This window comes from Meleagris gallopavo, chromosome 1, assembly GCF_000146605.3.
Source record: "Meleagris gallopavo isolate NT-WF06-2002-E0010 breed Aviagen turkey brand Nicholas breeding stock chromosome 1, Turkey_5.1, whole genome shotgun sequence".
NCBI classification, from domain to species: Eukaryota; Metazoa; Chordata; class Aves; order Galliformes; family Phasianidae; genus Meleagris; species Meleagris gallopavo.
The window spans coordinates 57,719,989-57,731,210 of record NC_015011.2 but is presented as its reverse complement, the minus strand read 5'-3'; the positions used below and the strand labels follow the sequence as shown (position 1 = coordinate 57,731,210).

Here is an 11,222-nt window from a genome sequence, read left to right as displayed (position 1 = left end):
TGAAGTTCTTTCAGATATGCAATTAATGCCAGGCAATTTGCTCGTAGGCTGTTTAAAAGTCAACTTCCAAAAGACAGAAAATAACATTTTAACTGAGAATTCAAACTCTAGAATAACTTCAGGAAATAAATACAGCAGAATCCAGGATCACAGAGACAAAAATATATTGTGCAGAAAAGGCGTGGTGGCCCATTTCTGAGATCTAAATGAGCACTATTAATGCTTTTATTAGAAAAGAATTGACCTTATTTTTAAAGTACAACGTGAAGTTCGATGTAAAAGCTATCAAAGCCGCCATGAATAAAAACCTTCCACTCTGCTGCTTTGCTCTCCCAGCATATAACCTGACCCATCCATCCAAATACTGGAGAATTTAATACATTTATAGCTAGCAGTGTAATGCACAAAAATTCTTCGTGTACACACTCCTGGTTTCTACACCTCATGGATTCAACAGGGTTGGCAATGATTCCTTCCCAGACTGCCCAATTAAAGCAATTTAGATAAAAAACAAACTGCTTTTCATTATTTTTTTTCTGATTTCATGAAAAATGGACATTATTGTATTCGTTTTATGACAGACAGAAGTATTAACTGAAGATTACTTCTCCCATCTCAGTAATAGTACGTACAAACTTTGGGCTTCAACTGCCTGCTGGAGCCTTGTTCTGCGAGACAGTCCACGACATACAAAAACTCCCAAGACACCAACCATAACTTTTTGAGTTATGTCACTTTATTGAGGGAGCGAAAAGAATCACATTCTCTAGTAGTCTTGGAACAGTGCAAATGGTGAACAGAAGATGAAAATAGATGTAATTGGTTCCGAAAAGCATGAACATCTGTAGAGAATGTGTTGCATTATTCCTAAGGACTCTTGCTTTTGAAAAAAAGTACATGTTCTGTATATACAAGTGTCAGTGCAATAGCCAATAAAGCAATCAATCAGAAATATAAAAATATCCTAGATACAAACTTAAAATAGATGTTTGAAAGCTGTCAATATCAGTATTCTGATATTTCTGTATCTCAGAGTACGATCACCGGGATGAGTTATTCTGATGAGGTAAAAGACAGTAAATGCTCTGTGAGAACACAGAGCCATTAGTTCTTTTCCATAAGACAAAAAGATAGAGCACCCAATGAAATAGCAAGTCTTCGCTGCAGGTGCCCACAGGAAGTGAAGTTACAGTCTGTGAGCATGACTGCATTCCTGCATCATTCACGTTTTGCCATCTTTGCCAACAGTCACACACCAGCAAACTTACAAATTCTCCCATGCCCCCCAAGTTCAGCATAAACTGCACATACTGTGCAGACACACCAAACTGACAGCTGCTTCAAACACAGACAAGATCTACAAATGTCCAAAAACCACTTAGTCATTCTTTCCTTTATTGGTTGCAAATCTTTTTTTTGGCAGCAAGGACAGAAAGAGATTGCAAAGCTTGACAGCTGAACAGCTCTCTGTGTAAGAGTTAGGGAGGGAACAGGGTGTGTTGTATTTGTTTTGCCCCAGGTGTTCCAATGATGCCACTGAACTTAAATCTCAGCTGGCTGAGCTATAAAAATCACACTCCTCCTCTTTGCTCTGCATTTTGGGTGGAAGGATGTGCTAATCTGGGGCTCTTGTTCCAAAAAAAGAGGAAGGGCTACTTGGTCAAACTTTAAGCTGCGTGCTGTCTTCCTGCATCGTGATTCATCTCTTTTCCTTCTGCCATCTCTTTCGCTATGACCCTCCAAGCTCCACTGCTAATTTCTGCCTCCCAGTTCTCTGCTTTTCAAAGAAAAAGGCAGAGTAACAAGTAGAAAGTGTGCTCTGTGTCTCTGTGGCATAGAGTCCCAGAAAGAACTGAGAGTAGAGATGGGAAGGCAGAAATGTACAGTGAACACAACCTCCTTCTCAAGGTGGTAATGATAAGGAGTTAATTTCAAACCATGTGTCAATCTCAGGCACTCGTCTTTGGAAAAGCACACTGAATTATATAGTCTCTAGTACCTTAAGATTAACTTGAATGGGCTATGATTTATGTGATAAAAAGAGCACAATGAGAGCTGGCAGTCGCCTTCTTAAGAAACTTTCCTTACTACTTATGGCACGCACATGCACCAAAGCACACAGTGGTTGCTTGAATCTTTAAAAGGTTTCTCGGCTTTACATCTTAGATTCAAAAGCTTGCCCTTTAAATCATTTCATTTTTCATCATTCTTCTCTAAACCTCTTGTCTCAGGCAAATTCAGACAGCTGCGTAAGAAGGAGAAGTGAAGCCAGCAACATCTGTAGGATGATGACACTTGACAAATGGCCTTGGGTTTTCTTTCGGTTTCTGGAAGATGCTTTGCAGATGTCAAAGCCTCAAGGAATCATCATACATCTCTCCTTAACCCCACTGAATGTGGTGTTCGACGTTTCCAAACACTGAATTACTACTTGCCACACCACAGCATGGCAGGCTATTCCGTCTCAAATAAACAGGCAGGAAATGGAGGCACACAGAATGACTAAGTGATTATTCCAACACCACGATACAAGCCCGGGAGAGACAGGAGCTGAACCTGTATTTCTTGCATCTCGATCTCATGTTGTCTTTTTGTTGTGTGTTGCAGCCTTATTCTTTCCTGGAGAGGAAGACTGGAATCGTAAGAGTCTGTCATGCTACTCTGGTTGACAGGTGGTGTCGCCAATGAGATAAGATTGTTGCACTCCCCACATCAAAAGGTGGAATATGCTGTATGACATCTGCTTGCTGGAAGAAATACTAACCATACCAGTCCTTAAGAACATCGACATTTATTTAATATGATATAAAAGAAATGAGATATGAACATTCTTATCTGAACAATAAGTGGCTTCTTTACTTACATCGCATGTGCTCATTGTATACTATATATACAATGAACATAATTACATTTGTACACAAACTAAGTACTGGATTGAGAACCTGCTTATTGCTGTACACACTCTAACCCAACAAAGGAAAAGCCCAGTACCTCAAAATACCTACACTCCATTTTATTTAAGTAAAAGTAAGCACTGACATTAAAGTATATGTTGACAGAAGTGTGGCAGTAACTGCTGACATTGCAACCTGACCAAGGAATAATTACAGCAGAAACAGGACATCTTTTACTAAGCAATAATAAAAATGGCACATTTTAAATATATCTATATGTATATATATATATAAAAATTTTTACAAATAAAATGTTAAAACAATAAATTGTAGTGTTTAAAAAGTGTAAAACAGGGTTTTAGTGGTGATATGTAAAATTAACTGAGTTATGCATCTAAAAGAAGCCAAAAAGTAAACTTATGTGATCCATACTTAAAAGAACATTAAATTCTGGAAAATAAAGTCCTGACTATAGGCTGCACACTGAGAAGAGCCTTAATTTTATGTGCACAGAAATCATAGCAGCAAGCTGGTATCAGGAGAACAATCTGAAGGTTGTTGAGTGTACATATGGGCCATTTAAAGCTCTCTTGGAATAAACATTTTCCAGGAAGTGATAAAATGATGCTCTGTGGCCAAAAGCATCAGAACTATGAATTTCATAGATTTAAAATATACTGTACAATATCTTCTCACATTTCCGTAGGTCGGGTCCATACATCTCAGGCATGAATTGTTTCAACAGAAGCCATTAGAGCTGGAAGACAGACACAGGTTAGGTTACCGTATTTTAGCAACAACAGAATATTGTATAACACAACTCCTGGGATTAAACGCGGCACGGAATGTCTGACCTCATCCTAGCAGCAGTTATCACTGATGTAGAACATAATAAAGTATCTCAGAAATAAGTTGTTTCCAAAATCAGCTTTTCAGAAAATTCATTGTCAGCAAGAAGCAAAAGTAAACTTTTTTCAACTTTACACAACTGGGAAAACGTCTTTGTCCTGAGAGTTTTATCTTGTTGCACATAGCCAGCTCCAAATATTTTCCATGTAGAACCAGGGACAGTGGCAAAGGCCCTCCCTGCTTTGACAAATGCCAGGTGCTGTTTGCAGCCGGACACAGCGCTGTCCCTGCATGAGGCTGTGCTGGCAGCATCACTATGAGCGTGCTCAAGTTCCCATGCTGAGCCCCAGGCTTGCTGCCTTTTGATTATTACTGAAAGGACTTCTATACATAGCTGTTAGCAGTTTCTTGGTAAAAGTGTTTCCGAGCTTTAGATCCTGGTGCTGCTAAAATTTCATTATTCCTCTACTACTCTGCTTGAATGCAATGCTTAAAATGTAACAATGTCAGAGGTACGCATCCAGAATGTGCCTCTGCAAGGCAAGGGCCGTAACAAAAAAATAGCTGTGTGCTAATGCATTTTCCTTAGTCCCAGAATATCCTATGCCACCAATTTCCTACGCCAAATTCTCCTGGCCCTGTGCCCAGAGTATCGTTTTACTAATTGACCAAGCAAGCCAAATATAGGTATTACCTCATGATACTCTATGATCTACCATACATTTTCCAGATGCCACATAGGAACATGACTGATGCTGCAGCCCTCTAGTATCCAGGATTTCTTGCATTTGAGAAACACCCAGCTCTTGCATGTATCTTTTACCATTCCAAAACACCAGAATGGCAGCACAGAGGGGAAGGGGAAGAAACTACTGCAGGCAGGCAGACCACGCTCCTTACACCTATGTACGCAAGGCCCAGCTCAAGGCACGAATTGGCTTTGGAACTCTTAACCAAAAGGGGTAACAAGTGCACCAAAGAAAGGCAGAGTGCATATGCACGCAGTTGAATAGTTTTTTCAACTCAATTCAAACATTAAACAGCCCAAAGGGGTATAACTTATTTTACTTTGTTATGGTGGTGCATATATGAGCAGAGCAATAGTTTTACGACCAGCAGCCCAGACGCACTGTTTTGCTGTAAGCATAACAATAAAATTTAAGTGTTGCAGCATCATACTTAACATGGAAATGTTGTAGCTGCATACTTACTACCTGCCAGGTTACAACACGCTGTGGGATGTCAAGGGTTAGTTGTTCCATTACAAAGCAGGTCACTACGTGAGCGCTTCACTTTGGCTACTCTCATGTTTAGCATTAATAATTAAAATGACTTTGCTGAACTGATCGCTGGGGCTGATGACAAGGGGTAAAAGTAACTTAATGCAACTGGTTAAAAAAAAAAAGCAAGACAAAAAAACTCTGGTGAAACTGCAGGTTGCCTCCCTGTCAAGGCATCTGTGCTGTGGCTACAGAAGGAATTCAGCAGTGTGGTTTCAATCACATCACTACCCCAAAAGTTTGTCCTATTTCAAAACACATAAATGTTCAAACATCATAAATGCATTAGCACGTATACAGTGAAATTAAAATCTTTAACACAGATTTCCAGAAAAAAAAATGAATAGTGCCACTTATTTTCAAATGATTTCACAACAGCACTTTTAAGTGAAAGTACAAGAATCCAAACTAAATTTCATAATGATGGACTGCATACAGGAGAAAGTGAGCAACACTGGTGTTGGTACTGAATACAATCTTTTTATGCAGATTCCAGAACTTAATTCATGCAGGATAAAGTGTTTATGTTGATTAATGTCTAATTTTACTAAGATGAAAACCTGGCAATACAGGTTAGGGCAATAAATAAGAAAATGCATTTTCAGATCTCTCAATGCTGAAAGACTGAAAAGTCTCAAATATAAGATTTCCTTACATTTAATTAATGGCATTAACTATGGCTTTCGACATGATCATTGAAGCCAAGCTCATTCCTGTAGCAGAAAGCCTACTTAAATAGATACTTCCTGACAACAAAGAGATGTTGATCATTTTAAATGCTGGCAAAGTGCAGTAGCATTCAGGTAGGTATCATACTGGTTTCCTTAAACACCTGTACAAACACTTATGCTTTCTTGTATGTCCAACTCCATTTATTGAGTCAGTAACACTGCAGGTAAGAACATGTAAATCTAGCCAAACTCATGCTTTCTAACTTCCTTGAAATCAGCTAAGACAGGGAAGAATAGCCCCCTGAGTAGGGCTATCCCTATAGAAGCAAAATCCACAACGGAACTGTTACATTTCATTCACCCTCATTTTTTTCTTTCCTGTTCCTAGCATTAGACCATTCCCTTCAATGCATCACTAAGACATCTCACTCCAGCTGCCCACATGGAAGCAGCAAGATTCATTTGCACCTGAGCACTAATGCTGGTAGCTTAAATGTCTATCTGCTCTGTAACAGCCTAGGTCTCTCATGTAATTCAAAGGGCTGTTATCCTGCCACTTGTGGCAAAATAAGCCAATTAGTCCTTTCTCTTTGTATTTGAGTATGGAACACATGACTTGCAAACAAATCAATATGTATACTTGTTTTGTTTTCCAGTTAGTTTATATTCAACGTAGTAGATATCTTTGTCTTGCCAAGTACTGTCTACAGATGTTTCTCAAAGATACCTACAGTACATACACTCAGAACGGTATTAGAAAAATGACAGGAGGGATGGGAAAAAAGACGTACTTCTCTGTAACTATACACACATGAAATGTGATCCTTCTGTGAGCTGTGGTTGTGTAGATGAAGCTGGTGACAATGACGATTCTGGTGAAGAAGGCAAACTTTTCACTGCGAGTCATACGGCAAGATAAACAAGAAAACAAGTTACACAAGGCAAAAGCTAGCTGTCTTACACAGTAAACGTAAGCTTGAAAATCACCATTTCAAGCCACAATCAATATAAGCAGAACCAAATGAAAGTTACACAAGTTAAGACTTAAAATCTGATCAGCACAGTGAGCACAACTTCAGGGGACAGCGTAGCTGTTGTCAGCAAGGATCATTTCTTTTTAAGAAACAAAACATCCCAGAAAAGACTCAAGCCTATACACAACTAGTAGATCATCTCAGGAACAAACAAAGACAGATGAATACTAACACTTTATGTCAGAGGAAAAAATACTTACAATTTAACTACTTGGGTTACTTTCAGAACCATCTTTATATCGCAGCTCAGGTTAACTATTTGTTATTCTGCTACAGAGTGCATTTACAAGATTCGGTTTTGATTATCAAGTCACAGGAAAAAACTCCTGACTGCATTGCAAAGGTTCAGGTCACCTTTTATATCCACAGATTGAACTATCTGGCTTACATAACCACTCCCATTACTGAATATTCTAATTATATCTTAAATTCTGTAATCAACTTCCTCCTCGCCCATCTGCTCCCCTCTTCTTTTCATCTTTGCACATAGTTTTGCTTTTTTCCACCTTTTTGTTCTTGCAAAGTACACCGTGGGTCTTTGTACTAACCAGCTGATGTCTTCTGTTTCTTCAGCTGCTCCTGCATTTGAAATCATGACCAAATTGTGGTACACAGTTCAAAATTTGAGGCTGTCCATCAGCCAGGAGATCAAATAGTTCATACATACCTGGGATTGAGATACTGTTCTATAAGATAAAGAGGGAGGGATTTGCTCCAACTAATAACTATAATTGACTTAATTTTTGGCTAAAGCCAAATAATTCCCTGAAATAAATGCAACCACAACATCTACATTAAAACCTCAGAAAAATGGAATTTCTGTAGCTACCCATACTTTTCTCTGTGTTGTAAAAACATATACTTAAAATTCAGACCAGCTCAGCACTTCTCAAATCACAAAGGTTTTGAGCATCAAAAGATATCATCGTAATGAAATGAAGTTTTACATATGTACCATGTAACTTCTGTTTTAGTCAAACTCTTTTCCATACCTGCTGTTGCCTGATTTCCTTTTGAAGACTGTGCTGCTAATTCAAATGAAGCAATAATTCCTTTTTGCTCTTGAACACTAACTGCTTCACTTTCTTCTGAACTGGTTTTGGGTTTGTGGTTTCCAACTGTGGTCACACTCTGCAAGCTGACGGAAAAAAAACCACGGCTTTTAGAACTCACTAACTTAATTTCAAGTGCTAACCACTAAGTATAGGAGTCACAATTTAATTTTCTTTTGTTAATAGGCGAGTTTGTGTAATAGAAGTTAAATATGTATTTTCAAATCCTTCTACCATGTAAAGTTAGACTTAAAAAAAACATATGCTGAGTTCCTTTCCTTTGCATACTCATACGGGTTCCTGCTGTGTGATACCTATTTTGATGAAGTATGCTGTGAGAAAGTTATGGTCTAATATAAGAACTCAGGATTGACCGTGAAACTGTAGAATCTGCACAGCTTACAATAAAGTTAGGAATTATTAAAGAGAAATATCTGATATACAGTCTTTGTCTAATTCTGCAATACTCTCAAGCTGTCAAATAAAGGTCAAAAAAGCAGAAGGTATAAAGTAAACTGTTCAGTCTGTCTGTAAATGCAATGCTTTCATAAACGCCAGTGTTAAAGAGCTTGCAATAGAAGCCCTGGCTGAAGGTTTCATATTAAACTGATACAGAGCTTAGACTGACACTACTAAATACATTTTGTAGTGCAGGATCATGAACATATCTGTAACTTGGGCAGTACCTGGGAATAAACATCGCCCCTCGTACCAACTCATTACCTCTTACAGAACCTCCTGCAGGTTTCTCACTGGATTTCTCTATATGTAAACCACTCCAAAACATAAATATGCCTTAGAAGTATTTATGACAGTATTTCATTAGTTGCTTGGTACGTTCAACTAATACAATATGCAAGTTTAAAATAGTCTTTGAACATCTTGTTTTATTTTTACCTTATATCACCATCATGTGTTTCTTCCACTTTATTATTCTTTTCCTTTTCTGCTTTCTCTTCATTATTCACTTCTTTTGAGTCAGATACAACATGTGTATCTGATAAAAAATCATCAGTTTTTGTCAGCTATAAAAAAATTGAAATCATGAAACAAAAAGCAGTAACACCCACTAAGTGGTAGATAAGAAATACAGTATCAGGAAACAGTTTTATTAACAGACAAATTTTGCCATCATGTATACTTAGTAACTTAGAATTACATAACTTAAGAAATTTTTATCAATGCCATTCAGGTTAATAGAGTTATTCTGAAACTCATACCAGAGCCAATGGGCAGGGCTTGTCTTAATTACTTCCAGAACGTATCTGAACTCTTTGGACTGCAGCCTGCCTTAGTTTTGTATGCTATCCCTCTGTGCATAATGCCAAAGATTCCAGCAACTGCAGTACTTGAATAATGAGCTTGAATACTGCTCTTAAAGGTTTGATTAGCGAGGACCAATATTAGCATATTATGAAATACTCCTTCAAGGGGTTTGTATACTTAACACAAAGCAACTCTCAACAGAAAGTGTTCTAGAAGAATAACAAATGCTAGCTATTTGATTTTATAACATCCTAAAAAAAACAACAAAAAAAAAAACAAAAAAACCAACCAAATATAAAATAGGAAAGAGAAAGGAAAAAGGAGTGAGAAAATAAAAGCAATGGCAGATTGATGAAAGAATACATAGTGAAAAAGATAAAAAAAAAAAAAGTATACACAAGATTTAAAAAATATGACACTCCAAGGAGGATATGGTTACACGGAAACAGTTCTAGTAATCTGTTCTCCACAGTCAGTCTGCTTTTGTTGAGTCCTTAGGGCACTCAGCTACCAGAAATACAGAGGTAACTCACTGCTAATGGAGCCTGAGACTATTTCAAGACAGAAATCAATCTGATGACCAAACAGCACAGACTGCAGTTACTGCCTACTTCCACGTATGAGTTGCTGCATCAGCCTTATGCTCTGTCCTGCACAGTGTTTGATGCACTAAAGCCAACCATGGAAAAAAGTCAGGTGTATAAAATGACCATCAAAAACCACACAGATCAATGATTATTAAAGATGCACCAGCACTGGGTTTGTTTCCAAACCCAAAGATCATATGTGTTTTTAATTTTCTGGTCAATCAAGACAAGAAAAGATAAAATTAATGTGCAATTAAGTAAAGTTAAGAGGAAAACTAGAACGAAATTTAAGAAGACTGTATATACATATAAGAAAATTCAATCTCTACCAATCGACAGATCTGATACCATTTTGTACTACTACTACATTTTTAAAATACAAAAATATACGTTAATCTTCCAAGATAAAGGAATTTTGCTTGGCTTCCCATATCCTGCTGTCTGTGGTTAAAAACACTTTTCTACTGCAAGATAGGCTGATGAACAGTGCAGTGAAGGAGAGTTCAGTACCTCTTTAGTAAAACCTGAATTATGTTCTTGTTCTCCATCATGTTTTACTTGCACTACTTCTTCTTCAGGACTTTCATTATTTTGTTTCAAATTATTATCTTTAGTGGTGCTCTCTAATTCCTTTATGTGACTAGATACAGTATCATCCTTTTTGCGATTCTGCAGAACAAAATTGATATAGAGACATTTGTTCTAAAAACAGTTATTACAGTGTCAGGCCCGAGTCTTGTGCTGTGCTAAGAAAGGCGTGTGAAAAAGTTAAGCATCTTAACTCAAAACAGTTTTTTAAATGACATTCCATTGCAAAGCACATCACAATGCAATAAGAATAATGTTGGTTTTTGGTTTTTTTTATGAAAAAACTTGGAATTTTCTCATTATTATACCTTTCAAAACAGTTGAACCTAGCTGCTTTTTTACTTTTCAAGATTAATCTCCTTTTCCACCTGCAAAAATCTCTAGCATTTCTATCCTCTGAAATTCCATTCATATAAAAATCTACTGCCAGTGCAAAATTATCTGCACACCTATGTTCACTCTGCCAAGTATCTTAGGTATCTTCCAAGCCTTTGCTGGTAACTGATTTAACAGAGGTCAACGTAATATTTGATAATGGCAGAGTATGAGTAAAGACACGAAGAACTCCATATCACTTATTCCTTAAAAAAGTCTATTGCACATAGAATATGATTGATATAAACATTTTGAGGAAGGGTGGTAGAAGTGACTTAAAATTCTGAACTCTGAACATTATGTTGGCATAAGAGTGAACCCAACAGACCTGAAGCTCCTACATGTTGCAACAAACTAAGTACTAGAGTGGAGAAAAAAAGGATCCAGGAAAGTAGTAAATCTTCTGGCTGAATTCCTGTCTGATTTAGCACGTGCATACTGGAAAGAGGAAATTCTATTAAAGTCAGTCCACAAATCAATCTCTCTGCTTTCTTAAAGTATGCACCCATATCTTACACTTGCCTCAAACAATAACACTTGTTAGACAATTTCCTTTACTTTGGTAATCACTTAAAAACTACATAGTGGGTTGTTCATAAAATCCTTTCATCTTTCCTTTCTTCACA

General features: G+C 37.4%; 1 long non-coding RNA gene across 1 annotated transcript; it reads right to left on the bottom strand.

Moving 5' to 3' along the window:
- Positions 1-714: 714 nt before the first annotated feature.
- Positions 715-10,323, bottom strand: LOC104911699. Its single transcript, XR_794127.3, has 5 exons — positions 10,144-10,323; positions 8,678-8,805; positions 7,721-7,866; positions 6,486-6,590; positions 715-3,651 (listed from the first exon to the last, which is right to left on the bottom strand). It is a non-coding gene; the product is annotated as an uncharacterized LOC104911699 (long non-coding RNA).
- Positions 10,324-11,222: the final 899 nt, after the last annotated feature.